This window comes from Chiloscyllium plagiosum, unplaced genomic scaffold, assembly GCF_037043375.1.
Source record: "Chiloscyllium plagiosum isolate Xiang-an unplaced genomic scaffold, Cpla_swu_hap1 HiC_scaffold_12, whole genome shotgun sequence".
Taxonomy (NCBI): Eukaryota; Metazoa; Chordata; class Chondrichthyes; order Orectolobiformes; family Hemiscylliidae; genus Chiloscyllium; species Chiloscyllium plagiosum.
The window spans coordinates 82,279,691-82,293,867 of NW_028270150.1; the positions used below are offsets into that span (position 1 = coordinate 82,279,691).

General features: G+C 43.0%; 1 protein-coding gene and 1 long non-coding RNA gene across 3 annotated transcripts in view; one reads left to right on the forward strand and one right to left on the reverse strand.

Annotated features, from left to right (window-relative positions):
- The window catches only part of LOC122554986 (uncharacterized), a 112,816-nt gene that overhangs the window by 84,984 nt on the left and 13,655 nt on the right, over nucleotides 1-14,177 (forward strand). The window lies entirely within an intron of this gene.
- Nucleotides 1-14,177, reverse strand: part of LOC122554988 (uncharacterized) — a 115,433-nt gene that overhangs the window by 66,240 nt on the left and 35,016 nt on the right. The gene's annotated exons all lie outside the window — the stretch shown is intronic.

Below are 14,177 nucleotides of genomic sequence, written 5' to 3' on the forward strand. Positions count from 1 at the left end.
TGAAATGAGCATCATGCATCTGAATATGCTTCATTGCTTGAATTAACTTGCACCTTTCCTTCCCAGTAGCTCTTTAGAAAGTTGCACACATGGTGGTCAGATACATGTTTGAGGTCAAGGCTGACTTCCTAACCAACTGAAAAAGGATGTGTTGTGGTCATCAGTCTCAGCACGAGAGAAAAAGAATCAAAACAATGTGACATAATTGTAATGATAATTACTGAAGAATTCACAAGTTAGCCTGATTAATGCTTGCTTTGTGTGTCCAATTCACAATTGAATCTGGTTTGCTTAGTAATGACTGTGGCCAGCTTCAGACTCTTAGTCAGAGTTGTGGTTGTAGCTGCTGCAAAGGGAGTATTCAGTCAAACCTTAAAAACAGAATGTAAAGACCATGGCCCTGATATTTTGTTCTCAGGTCAGCTGCACAGAGGTCGGACAAACCCTGGCTCTCTGGGACACATGCACACAACAATCCCACTACCCTGTGACCGACCATTTCAGCTTCCCCTCTCACTCTGCCAAGGACATGCAAGTCCTGGGCCTCCTCCACTGCCAAATCCAACCGCCTGACACCTGAAGGAAGAATGCCTCATCTTCTGTCTTGGGACCCTCCAAGCACACGGCATCAATGTCGATTTCACCAGTTTCCTCATCTCCCCTCCCCCACCTCATCCCAGATCCAACTCCCCAACTCGACACCACCCTCATGCTCTGTCCTACCTGTCCATCTTCCTTCCCACCTATCCGCTCCACCCTCGTCTCTGACCTATCACCATCACCACCTCTCCCACGTTTATCTACCTATCGTATTCCCAGCTATCCGCCCCCCCCTCCCAATTATATCTCAGCCCCTTTGGGCGCCCCCACATTCCTGATGAAGAGCTTATGCTTGAGACATCGGCTCTCCTCGGATGCTGCCTGACCGGATGTGCTTTTCCAACACCACACTTTTGACTCGGATCTCCAGCATCTGCAGTCCTCACTTTCTCCTTTAAAAATGACTGTGTGCTGTTCTAATTTTCATTATGGTGGGTGGATGGGTGCAGAGAGGTGTTGCAGTGGACACAACGTACCTAATATCCACCAAGGTTAAACCTCAAAATGCATGTTGGCAATATCTATTGAACATGTCATTATTGGAAAAAAGCCTATTGCTATCTAATAAATTGGAATATCTTTAATTAATCCCATATGAAAACAAACATTTCTGTTCAGTTGGAGCATCACAGTGTTCACTAAACAGGCAGCACGTTGTGAAAATGATGGTTTTGAAATCACTTGTACAGCACAATCCTAGAATGGTTTTATGTCAATGGCACTCCCGAATATCCTACCTCCACACACTGCTCAGATACTTCCTTGACATCTTTGACAGTCTCCAAATGTTTGTGTACATTTTATGTACAAGCAGCTTTTTCACAATCCGAAAAATTTCCTTGCCTCCACCAAAGTTGCCCAGGGGAAAGATTCAAAGCTTATGTCTCCAAAAGGGGAGAAATGTGAAACATTTTCCAGCCCTCTCCTCTCACCCCAACATATTCCCCATGCCCTTACATATTATCAACCTATGCAATCTAATACCCTTTGCTCGTACACCTATGCCAGTTTAATGGTTACTTATGCCCATCACCCATTCCCGTTCACCTTGCCAATCTACTGAGCCTCAGACAGCTCCTTCCAAATCTCAGACCATTACGATCTTGAAGGATGGGAGTAGCAGATAGATGGGAACACTGTAATCTGCAAATTCCCTTCCAAGTCACTCACCATGATGACTTGAAAATATATCACCATTATTTTACTGTCACTGGATTAAAATCCTGGAATTCGCTCCCTAAGGACATTGTGGGTCAACTCACAGCAGGTGGACTGCAATGGTTCATGAAGGGAGGACACCACCACCTTCTCAAGGGCAATTAGGGATGAGAAACAAATGCTAGCCCATCAGTGAAGCCCACATCCTGTGGTGACTTCTAAAAAAAGCCGTATCATGACAGTTTGTTACATATTCACAAGTACTTATGCACGAAGGGGAAAACATTTAGCTGTATATGACACATGACTCTCTATTGCAGATTACACTGTATCAAAAAAGCACTCTTTTTTTTATCAAAAACATTTCACACTTCTTGACCGATTGACACTTGCTGACACATCTGGGCACTTATTTGAATGGTCTTGACAAGCTGGCAGTTCCAAGGATCCTGTGCACCTTTTATGCTGTATCACTCCACAGTTAACACTTCTAAATGGCATCTGAGCCTCTCCTACCCACAAGATCCATAATCCCCACTAAAGGCTACCTGACTGCCCCTCCTCAACTATATAGAGGATCCCTGACCTCTATCCCGAAGCTGTTCTGAGAAAGGGTACCTCAGCTCTCCAAAGGACCATCCTGCTATTAAAAACAAACACAGTAAGAAAATATTTGATGTTCCTTGGTCTTATCTCCGCATTCCTAGTCGGAGCTCCAAATCCCACATTCGGATTTCAGTGGTTATTTAAAAGACCAGCTGCTTCTGGGAACTATAGAGTACATGCTCCGGCCCACCTTTGTGTAAATGACAGACACTGGGTTGAGACTTAGGAAGGAGGAGGGCATGGGATTCCTGATTCCTTCTGGTATTTTTGCTGCAGCTCTCTATACTAATGAAAATAGAGGTCTACTGATGGGACTGAAATCACAGTTGATAATATTGTAGACCAAAAATTGAACTTGCTTTCTCAAAACCTTTTATATTCTTTTCTCCAATACGTTAATACACACACACACACCCACACACTCACACTCACGCAGACAGACAGGCACACACATACAGACACACCCACAGACACACACACACACGGACATGTATACACATGTATACACACACACGCACAAACACAGGCACACACACAAATGCAGAGACACAGACACAGATACACACACAAATACATGCACACCCACACACACAGACACACACACATGCAGAGACGCACACACACACACACACACACCCACACACACAGACACAGAAACACATACAGACACACCCACCCACCCACCCACATACACACACACACCCACACAAGCAAACACCCATGCACAAAGACAGACACACATACATGCAGAGAGAGAGAGAGAGAGAGAGACACACACACACACACACCCACAGACACACCCACCCACACATGGATACACACACAGACATGTACAGGCACGCACACAGACACAGACATACACAGACACACCCACACACATACAGACACACAGACACACACACAAGCACACACACACACAAAGACAGACACATACACACACATGCAGAGACACAGATAGAGACACACAGATACACCCACACACACAGACACACACACACCCACACATGGATACACACACAGACACACATACAGAGACATACACATCCCCACAATCACACCCCCCCCACAACCCCCACCCAGATACACACACACCTCCCCACACACACACACCTCCCAACTCACACAGACACACACACCTCCCAACACACACAGACATACACACCCACATCAACATCTACATCCACACCACCCACAGACAGACACACACATACACGCACACACATACACACACACACATACACACACACACACCATTTTTACTATTGTTATTGTAAAGTCTGGCAGATCTCACCAATGAGTTACGATGGCAGGAGTACCAGTGAGTGTGTCGGCTATGCCACTGGGAACTGTGACAAGCTGTACTACTTTACCTGTCATTACAGCAATTGGAGGGGAATTATTGGTTAAGATGAAGAAACAAGGATTGGGTTGGGGGGGAGGGCTGTTGGTTTAATACCCTCTGCTGAGCTCCTGATCTCAGCCCAAGTACTTTCAGGCAGGCACCATTTGAGAGGTAATTTATGAAGGGTTGGGTTGAGGTCAATTCCTATACTGTTCCTCATCACCATTTGACAGGGAGGTAAGAGCAAGATTTCTTTTAATCTGAGGACAAAGAGCTACATAGACAGAGAAACCAAACAGAAAGGCAAATCCCTTCCAAAATGACATCTTCAGAAATAAGAATACTGCCACACTATATGTCGCAGTGACTAGTAAGGAGTGACTTCAAGGCGGCAATGTCACTGAGCAGTTCAGACAGTGTCATTAATCACAGGTAAGCAATTATTCATCTGAATTCTGCATCGAAATGTCTGCCTTGTACATGAAATATATAGGGATGCTGGCTTTGTATATTTGCTTTCTCATTGGTAGATCATTGATCATCAGCATTTTTTGTACAATGATGACAATTGCATTATTTTCGGAAAGTGCATGCTATTGAATAAAAAGGACACTTTCTTATTACATGTGTCCATAAAACGCAGTGTGGATCTGCCTATTTGTGAGGAGGAATATTTGTGTTCACCCAGCACTGTGCTCTTGAGACAGCAGGAAAAGGCTGATTCATCAGCAAACAGGATTTGATTCTCCAGTGGTGGTGTCAGGTTACTCTCACTCATTTCCCCAATGCTATCACCTCCTCTTCTGGAGGTCCTCATTCTCAGTCAGACATCACTCCACTGCCTCTATTAGCTCTGCAGTACCTCATCTAAATGGTCATTGTTCAGGTGGCAGTCTGTGCTATTATTCCTCCTCACTGGCCTTTCCCTCTCTTTATCTGCTGCTGAAACCCTCATCTTTGTCATTGTTGTCTCTATGCTTGACCATTCCTGGCTGTTCTCCCACATTCTACCCAACATAACCCCAAAGCCACCCAAATCTCTGCTGCTCACGTCTTAAATCACAGTACGTCCGATTCCCCAGAAACTGCTGAACGATGTTGATGTTTAGAGTCTTTGCAAAGCTCTGTAGCTCGGGTTGTGGATGAGGTTGTAGGTTTGTTCGCCGAGCTGGTGCAGTTTTCTGCATGTTTTGTTGCCTCGATGCCACATAGTAAGGCAATGAAACGCCTGCAGAAAACCACACCAACTCGGCGAATAGATCTATAACCTCAGTGTTGATGTTGTTGACGCTCAATGGATCAAAGTCTTGATTTTAAAGCACTCATCTTTGTTTCCCAATTTTTCCACGGCCTTGCCTCTCCCTATCTCTAGAATCACCTCCAGCCCCATAACCTTCCAAAATATCGGTATTCGTCTAATTCAGGCCTCATGAGCATTCCCAATGCTAATTCCACTCCCATTATGGTCATCCCCTCAGTTGCCAAACTTCCAAGCCTTAGGATTCCCTCTCTACATCTTTTTGCCTTCCCTTCCTGCTTGAATACACTTCTCAAAACTACCTTGTTGATAAGCTTTTGATCATCTGACTTAGTATCACCTAGTTTTGAGAAGATTTGTAACTCAGGCTGAGGTTCCGGCTTGGATCCCATTTACTACTCCCGAGAAAAAGAACAGGAAATTACACCACCAAAGGAAAAGACATCACCACAGGAAATGACATCATCAACCCAAGGAAACCAAAACACATAAAGGTTAGCTTCCCTACAGTGTGGAAACAGGCCCTTCAGCCCAACAAGTCCACACCGACCCTCAGAAGAGTAATCCCACTCAGACCCATTTCCCTCTGACTAACTCGAACCCAGGTCCCTGGTGCTGTGAGGCAGCAGTGCTAACCACTGAGCCACCGTGCCACCCCTAAAAGTAGAAAGCCATACCACCAGTGCTCATCCAGAAGCTGACTGAAGATGTTACCTAGTATGGTGACGAAACATCTGAAAATGAATCTTCCAGTTCAGTGAGCAAACCTACATCCTTAATATCATTATTGTGGTTCACCAACACACTGTGATTTATAATGGTTCTGTGAAGCACCTCAGAATGTTACATTATATGGAAGGCACTATATAAATATAAATTGTTGTTGGAACAGTGGTTTTCTATATACTATGGATGCATTGCAATAGAGTTCATTCATTTTATGGTTAAATTTCTCCCAGCACTGACTAATCCATAAATGTGACATTTTAGCAACTGTTAATCCATCAGCAAATATTGGTGCCTCAGTGGTTAGCACTACTGCCTCACAGCACCAGGGAACCGGATTCGATTCCACACTCGGAAGACTGTTTCTGTGGCGTTTGCACATTCTCCTCGTGACTGTGTGGGTTTCCACCGGGTGCTCCAGTTCCCTCCCACAGTCCAAAGATGTGCAGGTTAGGTGGATGAGCCATGGGAAATGTAGGGTTACAGGGATAGGATTGTGAGGGTGGGGTCTGATTGAGATGCTGTTTGGAGGGTCAGTGTGCTGAATGGTCTGCTTCCATACTGTAGAGATTCTATGATAAATGAGCAACTGTATGAACATAGAGTCCATGGGAATACACTAAGCACCGCATGTCCAGAGGATGTTAAACTCCAAAGTTGTGTGCTCGCACCAGGAGTCATTGTCAGCATCCTGATGCAGAAATCCAGATGGATACTTCTGTCTCCCTCTAAACATAAATTGGTCAGCTTCAGCCGAAACCAGGGCTCTGATCAGTGCATAAAGTATTATCCACTAAAGCAAGGCCAGACTCTTCTTTTGCTAAAATTAAACCTCAGCCAGAACAGACAGACAAGGCCAACTGAAGAACACTTCTGTTTGGAACCTTGAAACAAAGCAGTCTCTTGTTGTAGATTAAAAAAAAAACAGGTCAGCATAACTCAGAGATAATAACCATCTTTATCTTTATTTGCTTTGGTTATGTTTTCTCATTCTAGTTCAACAAGACCTTTCGTCTGTCTGAAGTACTGGTTCCATATACAGTACTTGCGTAAGCAATGTCACAGACTTAGAGTGCTGTTTACCCTCCCCCTATTTTCCCAGGAGGCATCTCAGAAAAAAAAGAATAACGTCCAGCTATTTATCCATTAAATTCCTTTAAGTAATATGGCTGTCGAATGTTTAGCATGGTTAAACTCCAGTAAGGAAATCGGTATTGTTATATGTTTTGAAGATTTGATGAGACTGTGAGGCACTATTCCAAGGATTAACTCACTTAGCAATGAACAAACAACTATTCAGATTCTTTTTTCCCCCAGCTCTGACCCTCGCACTGTAGTAAGAATGCCAGTGAAAAATTACATGGTTACCATCAACTGTTACCTCTGTTGCCATGCCATTCTTCACCACTGTCAGCAAAGGCCTTGTGACAGAAACCAATCAAAGCAATAAAAGAGATAACACATTACACTGGTGGTATGAGCACAGCATTTTAGACTGTTTGAAGCAAAAGCATGCAATGGATTATTGAACTTGGCAGTCCTTGTTCACTAACCAAATTTTATTCAATCTCACTCCCCTATAACGGACCAATCTCATAAAGCACTCTGCTCAGTGTGGGACTGAACAATCTTATTGCTAGATCTCTGATCTCCCCCACCAATGAGGCATCAATCTCCTACCTCTCACAGTGCGCAAGGAAACCCCAAACTTCCAGTTGGGGACTGAGCATCTCCCCCTCCAATTTCTCACAGACTCCAGCAATGGGCGGTCAGGTAAATTGAAATGAAGGGCATGGTTAGTTAATATTCGCGATCCAGTTCCAGCAATGAGGAATTACCTGGATGGAGAAAAGACAGAGGGTAGCTGGCCTGCGTGGAACCCCCAAGAGATGGAGAGAGTTGAAGAACAAGGAAACTAAATGGAAGCAAGCCATTATTTAATCATAGTTCCACTCTTACACAACATGATTGATATTAAGTAATCCACCCGTATAAATTTAGCCAGCAGCTTAAGGCCAATTGTCCATAATAGCACTTGGCAACACTATGTTGAAAGAGTACCATCACAGCTGAGAAAAGTGAAAAATCAAATCGTCTATTCAACACATAACACAAAGGACAAAAAATTACAACCGGAGAGCTACAATTAATAAACTGCTAATGGATTGATTTCTTATGGACACTATAATTATTCCCAGCCCTGAGGGTTTTATTACGTTTTCACAGGTCAGTAAGACAGTTCAAAATGGTGAAGCAATACCGTCAGTGGTAAAATCAAGCAATCAGGAGCACAGATTCTTTTTATGCTAATGTGTACTTTTATAGCTGGAATGTGAAGTGAATTTATTATAAATTCTTGCAATTTTTTTTAATTGATAGTGCATTAGCACCCTTTCATCATTTTTTTCTGCATAAGTAAAGCAGATTCCTGACAGGTAGAATTTAAGGGGATAGGGACAGGGAGACAGTCATTAAACCCTCTTTCACTAATGTGAATGATTACATTTCTGGATTAATGCTGCTCATTTCTCATTTTCATTGGCCACCATTAATGACAGTCACTCTTTGTGACTTCAATTTTTATTTTCTCTAGGAAAGTGCATCATATTTATGGATTAAATACAGCATTTAAAAGCATATGAGTGAGCATATGAATAGGAAAGGTTTAGTGGGAGATGCGCCAAATGCTGTCAAATGGGACTCGATTCATTTAGGATATAAGACCATAAGAAAGAGGAGTGGAAGTAAGGCCATTCGGCCCATCAAGTCCACTTTGCCATTTAATCATGACTAATGGGCCTCTTAACTCCACTTACCCACTCGCTCTCCGTAGCTCTTAACTCCTTGTAAGATCAAGAGTTTATCAATCTCTGCCTTGAAGATATTAAACATCCCGGCCTCTACTGCGCTCTGTGGCAATGAATTCCACAGGGCCATCGCTCTCTGGCTGAAGAAATGTCTCCTCATTTCCATTATAAATTGAGCCCCTCTACTTCTAAGGCTGTGCCCATGGGTCCTAGTCTCCCCACCTAATGGAAAAAAATTCCCAGCGTCCACCAGTTTAAGCCATGCATTATCTTGTAAGTTTCTATTAGATCTCCCCTCAACCTTCTAAATTCTAATGAATACAATCCCATGATCCTCAGCCTTTCATCATATCTAGTCTGCATGGATGATTTGGACCAAAGGGCCTGTTTCCATATGGCATTGCTTTATGATTCTATGACACTCTCTCTCTCTCTAATTTCTTAAGAAAAAGCACTGGAAGCTAATCTTCAGATAAAACTATTGGTTCTATTATGTGAGTATTTGTGTTTGAAGTAGAAATTTTGATTTTGTGGTCCTTGATGTTTAATGTCAATTTTCCAAATGTTTTTTCCCACCAATTGGGCATAGGTTGTAGTGGCAGACATCAATGATAATATGTACATGTGTATGTTACACCTGGCATGCCTGGCTAGCAAGAAAATGAACATTGCATTTGAAACAGCATTGTGACAAAGTTTAATGGACTTCCATAGTACCTAGCTCCTTGAAAGTAGAGTTGCGGGTAGATAGGATAGTGAAGAAGGCGTTTGGTATGCTTTCCTTTATTGGTCAGAGTACTGAGTACAGGAGTTGGGAGGTCATGTTGCGGCTGTACAGGAAGTTGGTTAGGCCACTGTTGGAACATTGCGTGCAATTCTGGTCTCCTTCCTTTTGGAAAGATGTAGTGAAATTTGAAAAGCTTTAGTAAGGATGTTGCCAGGGTTGGAGGACTTGAGTGAGAGGGAGAGGCTCAATAGGCTGAGGCTGATTTGCGTTGGAAGCTGAGGGGTGACCTTATAGAGGTTTATAAAATCATGAAGGGTGTGGATAGGGTAAATAGACAAAGTCTTTTCTCTGGGGTGGGGAAGTCCAGAACTAGAGGGCATTGGTTTTAGGATGAGAGGGGAAATATTTAAAAGGGACCTAAGGAGCAACTTTTTCAAAGAGAGGGTGTGAATGGAATGAGCTGCCAGAGAAAGTGGTGGAAGCTGGTACAGTTACAGTGTTTAAAAGGCACCTGGATGGTATATGAATAGGAAGAGTTTAGAGGGATATGGGCCAAGTACTGGCAAATTGGACTAGATTAGGTTGGGATATCTGGTCGGCTTGGATGAGTCAGATCGAAGGGTCTGTTTCTATGTTGTACATCTCTATGACTCTGTACAAGTGAATTACACCACTGACTTTGTAGAAGAGACTATATGAAGCAAAGTTGATAAGAGTAGCGTAATAGTAATGTTTCTGCTCCAGTGACTCAGAGGTCTGAACTAATGATATGATTACAAATCCTGCAACAATTAATTCAATTTTTTTGGTCCATTAACTGTTACTGATATAATGTGGTATCAGTAACAGTTACATACAGCAATGGTGGCCATGTAACTACTGTATTGTAATAAATCAATTCACTGTTTCACTGATGTCACTTAGGGAAGGCAATCTGCCATCCTGACTCAATCTGGCCTACATGTGACTACAGATCCACATCAATGTGGTTGACTCAAAACTTCTTTCTAAAGTGACCTAGCAAACCCATTAACTGCAATTATTGATGGCCAAGAAATGATGCCTGTATCCTTAAACTGAGTCATGTCTTTATGGCACAGAAGAAGACCATTCAATATATCGAGTCCATACTGGCTCTCTGTGTTGGACCAATCCAATTAGTTATTCCTTCTGCTCTATGCCTACTGTATTTCTCTCAAGTGTCCATCCAGTTCTGTTTTAGTTGTCTCCAATTCCACCATCTCTGTTCCTGACTAGTTACCTGATGAAGGAGCAGCGCTCTGAATGCTCGTATTAATAAATAAACTCTGGACTATAACCTGGTGTTGTGTGATTTTTAACTTCGTACACCCCAGTCCAACATCAGCACTTCGACATCATGGCTACCATCTCTGTAGGCAGTAAGTTCAGGGTCTTTATTACTTGTTGCTTAAAAAGTGATTTTAAAAAGACTAGAAAAGGATGTCGGTATCACTGGCTAGGCCAGTATTTATTACCCTGCCCTAATTGCCAAGAGGCCAGTTAAGAATTAACCACATTGCTAGGGATCTGGAGTCACATTGAGGCCAGACCAGTTAAGGACCAGATGAGTTTTTACGATAATTGACAGCAGTTAGATGGTTGCCATTAGGTTGCTTTTTATTACACATTTTTATTGAACTCAAACTTCACCTACTGTAGTGGTAGAATTCGACCCAAGGTCCCCAGAACATTAAAAATGTAAAATGAATTACATCAGTAGAGCCTTGATAATGATGTCAGCTATGTTAACAAAATGAATGTACTATACACAATTGTTGCAATATGTTCTTAATCACATACTGCAAAGTAACATTTTGGCATCAACTATTCCATTTCTCTACAACAAATGTAGTGAACAATGTCATGGGGAGACAGACTAATGTAAAAATATGCTTTAGAGCACACAGACCATCCACAATGAATATCAAGGTATTTTAACATTGAATGGTGTTGACAGCATTTTGTGATTTTGGAAAATTATGTTGGAACATACTCATGTATTCATGTATTATTCGACATCAAAACTTATTTTATTTTCCTCTAAACAAAACTGAAAACAGCCTAAATTGTCAATCAAACTGAATTGGACTTACAAATGTCGGATTCCAATGACATCTGATTACATGACGTAGACTGCTCATATCGGCTATAGCCACAAGAACAACCACAGGTATAGCTGTGTTTCAGAAAGCAGTCAGTTACTGAGCTATGCTGTCTACTGTAAGGAGACCTGCAGACAACACTGCTAGTAGGAGCCCAAAGTCCATTTCAATCCCTTGCAGGGTACCATAGGGATGACTTGAATGTAAACCAATTTGTAGCAAACAGATGCCTTGAGCAGGTGACTAATGAATTGCTCGGCAGGGCAAACACTTCATCACTTTTTTTCTGCTGGAAAGCAATCACAGCATGGCAGGACATTGCATTTGCAATATATTCCTGAATTCCCAAAGTATAGCAGTTCACTGTTGGCACCAAATAGATACTCAGAACAATGCCGCGGTTTATGCCAAGACTTCAGTTCTGCTTCATCAGTGCACACCCGAGCAGTAAACAAGATGACTGGATCATGCATAATAATATCCAAGTTCCAAACAGCAGATAACATAATTTAAGACAATCCTCAATGCCAGTTTGTAAGACAAAGCTAAACCACAAGGATGGCTTTTCAACACCAAGGGTATTCTCTAATAATGTGAGCTACAGACAGAAGTAAATTGCAGAAACAAGGAAGCTCATAACTATGGACATGATGATAGAATTACTACGCATCTCTTTTAAGCAAGGCTTCAGATAACCGAACAATTCAGGGCATCTTACACTATTTTGCCACTGTCTGCCAGGATAATTGCTGACTGAGTTATTCCGCGTATTCTTGCAATAAAAAATATCCGCCTAAGTCTGATAGATGGGAAGGTTCGTTTACAGTCAAAACATACAATGATGCATAAAATATCATGTTGAAACAGCGTTGCAGTCTGAAAGATGACTGCAGGATACATTCAGCTAGGTTCCTAATTGCCAGATGGTCTAAAGCATTGTCTTCTGCACTACCTCGATGACCAAAAATACTGACCTCAACCAATCAACAACACATCGTTTTCTATGCTGTCACAGTCACATTGAGATCATCTGTCTTCTTCATCAGATTTTTCACTGCCTGCACCACCCCTCCTCTTGCTCAATGTGGAAAGTTGGGCACATTTCCAGTGCCCAGGATCTGCATGTGTGCAAGAAGTGTCTCCAGCCGCAGTACCTGGAAGCCTGAGTTTCGGAGTTGGAGGCTCCATCTGGAGACACTGTAGAGCATTCATGAGGTGAAGAGTATCATGGACAGTATGTATAGAGAGGTGGTCACACCATGGACTCAGACTCCCCCTTACAGGCAGGTAGGGAATGGGTGAGCACCAGGCAGAGCAGGAATCTCCTGTGGCTATCCCCCTGGAAAACAAAGATACGGTTTTGGATACTGTTGAGGGGAATGGCCTCTCAGGGGATAACAGCTGCATCTAAATTCATGGCACCATGATTGGCTCTGATGCAGAGGGAGGAAGAGATAGGCTTAGAAATACTATAGTTACAGGGGATTCAATTGTAAAGGGAATAGATAGGTGTTTCTGTGGCCATAAACAAGAGTCCAGGATGGTGTATTGCCTCCCTGGTGCTAGGGTCCTGGATGTTTCGGAGCAGTTGCAGGTTATTCTGAAGGGGAAGGGTGTGGGCGTGGGCGCGGTACATGATGGCACGAATGACATAGGTAAGAAAAGGGATGAAATGCTATTAGTGGAATATAGAGAAATGGGAAGAAAGTTGAAATGTAGCACCTCAAAGGTAGTTATCTCAAGATTACTGCCTGTCCACGAGCTGGACAGAGTAAAAATAACAGGATATAGAGGATGAACATGTGGCTGAAAAGATGGTGGCGGGGTGGGGAGCGTTTCAGATTCATGGGGCATTGGGATCAGTTCTGAAGCAGGGACCTGTACAAAGTGGACAGGTTACACCTGGGCAGGACAGAGACTGATGTCCTGGTTGGGAGAGGGGGTGTATTTGGTCGAGTGGTTGGAGAGGGTTTGGCAGAGGAACAGGAATCAGGGGAGTAGGATAATACATACAGAAATTGAGGGAGAGGTAGAAACCAAAGCAAACATGACTAACAACAAGAAGACCAGGCAGGAAAACGCTACTGAAAAGAGCAGGGGAGGTGGTCTCTCCAATGCATGTGTTTCAATGTGAGAAGTATAGGAGGCAAGGTAGATGAACTCAGAGCTTTGATTAGTACTTGGAATTATGACATTACTGCAATTACAGAGACTTGGTTGAAAGAGAGACAGGACTGGCATCTGAATGTCCCAGGATTTAGATCTTTCAGGTGTGATAGATAGGGAGGCAAAATAGGAGTACTTCACAGCTGTACTGAGGGAGGATCCATCAGAGAACTCGTGCAGCAAGGCAATATGGATAGATTCTCAGGGACAAGATCTGATATGCATTTAGAAGCAAATGGACTTATTAGCGACAGACAACCTGGCTTTGTGTAGGGGAAGTTGTGCCTCACTAACTTGATTGAGTTTTTGAGGAGGTGACAAAGATGATTGATGAGGGAAAAGCGGTTGATGTTGTCTACATGGACTTCAGTAAAGCCTTTGACAAGGTCCCTCATGGCAGACTGGTACAAAAGGTGAAGTCACATGGTATCAGGGGTGAGCTGGCACGATGGATACAGAACTGGCTTAGTCATAGAGGGTAGCAGTGCAGGTTCTTTTCGGATTGGAAGGTACTGGTGTTCCACAGTGCTGGGACCTCTGCTATTCGTGGTCTACACAAATGATTTGGAGGAAAACATGACTGGTCTAATTAGTAAGTTTGCGGATGATACAAAGATTGGTGGAGCTGTGGATAGTGGGGAGGATTGTCAGACAATACAGCAGG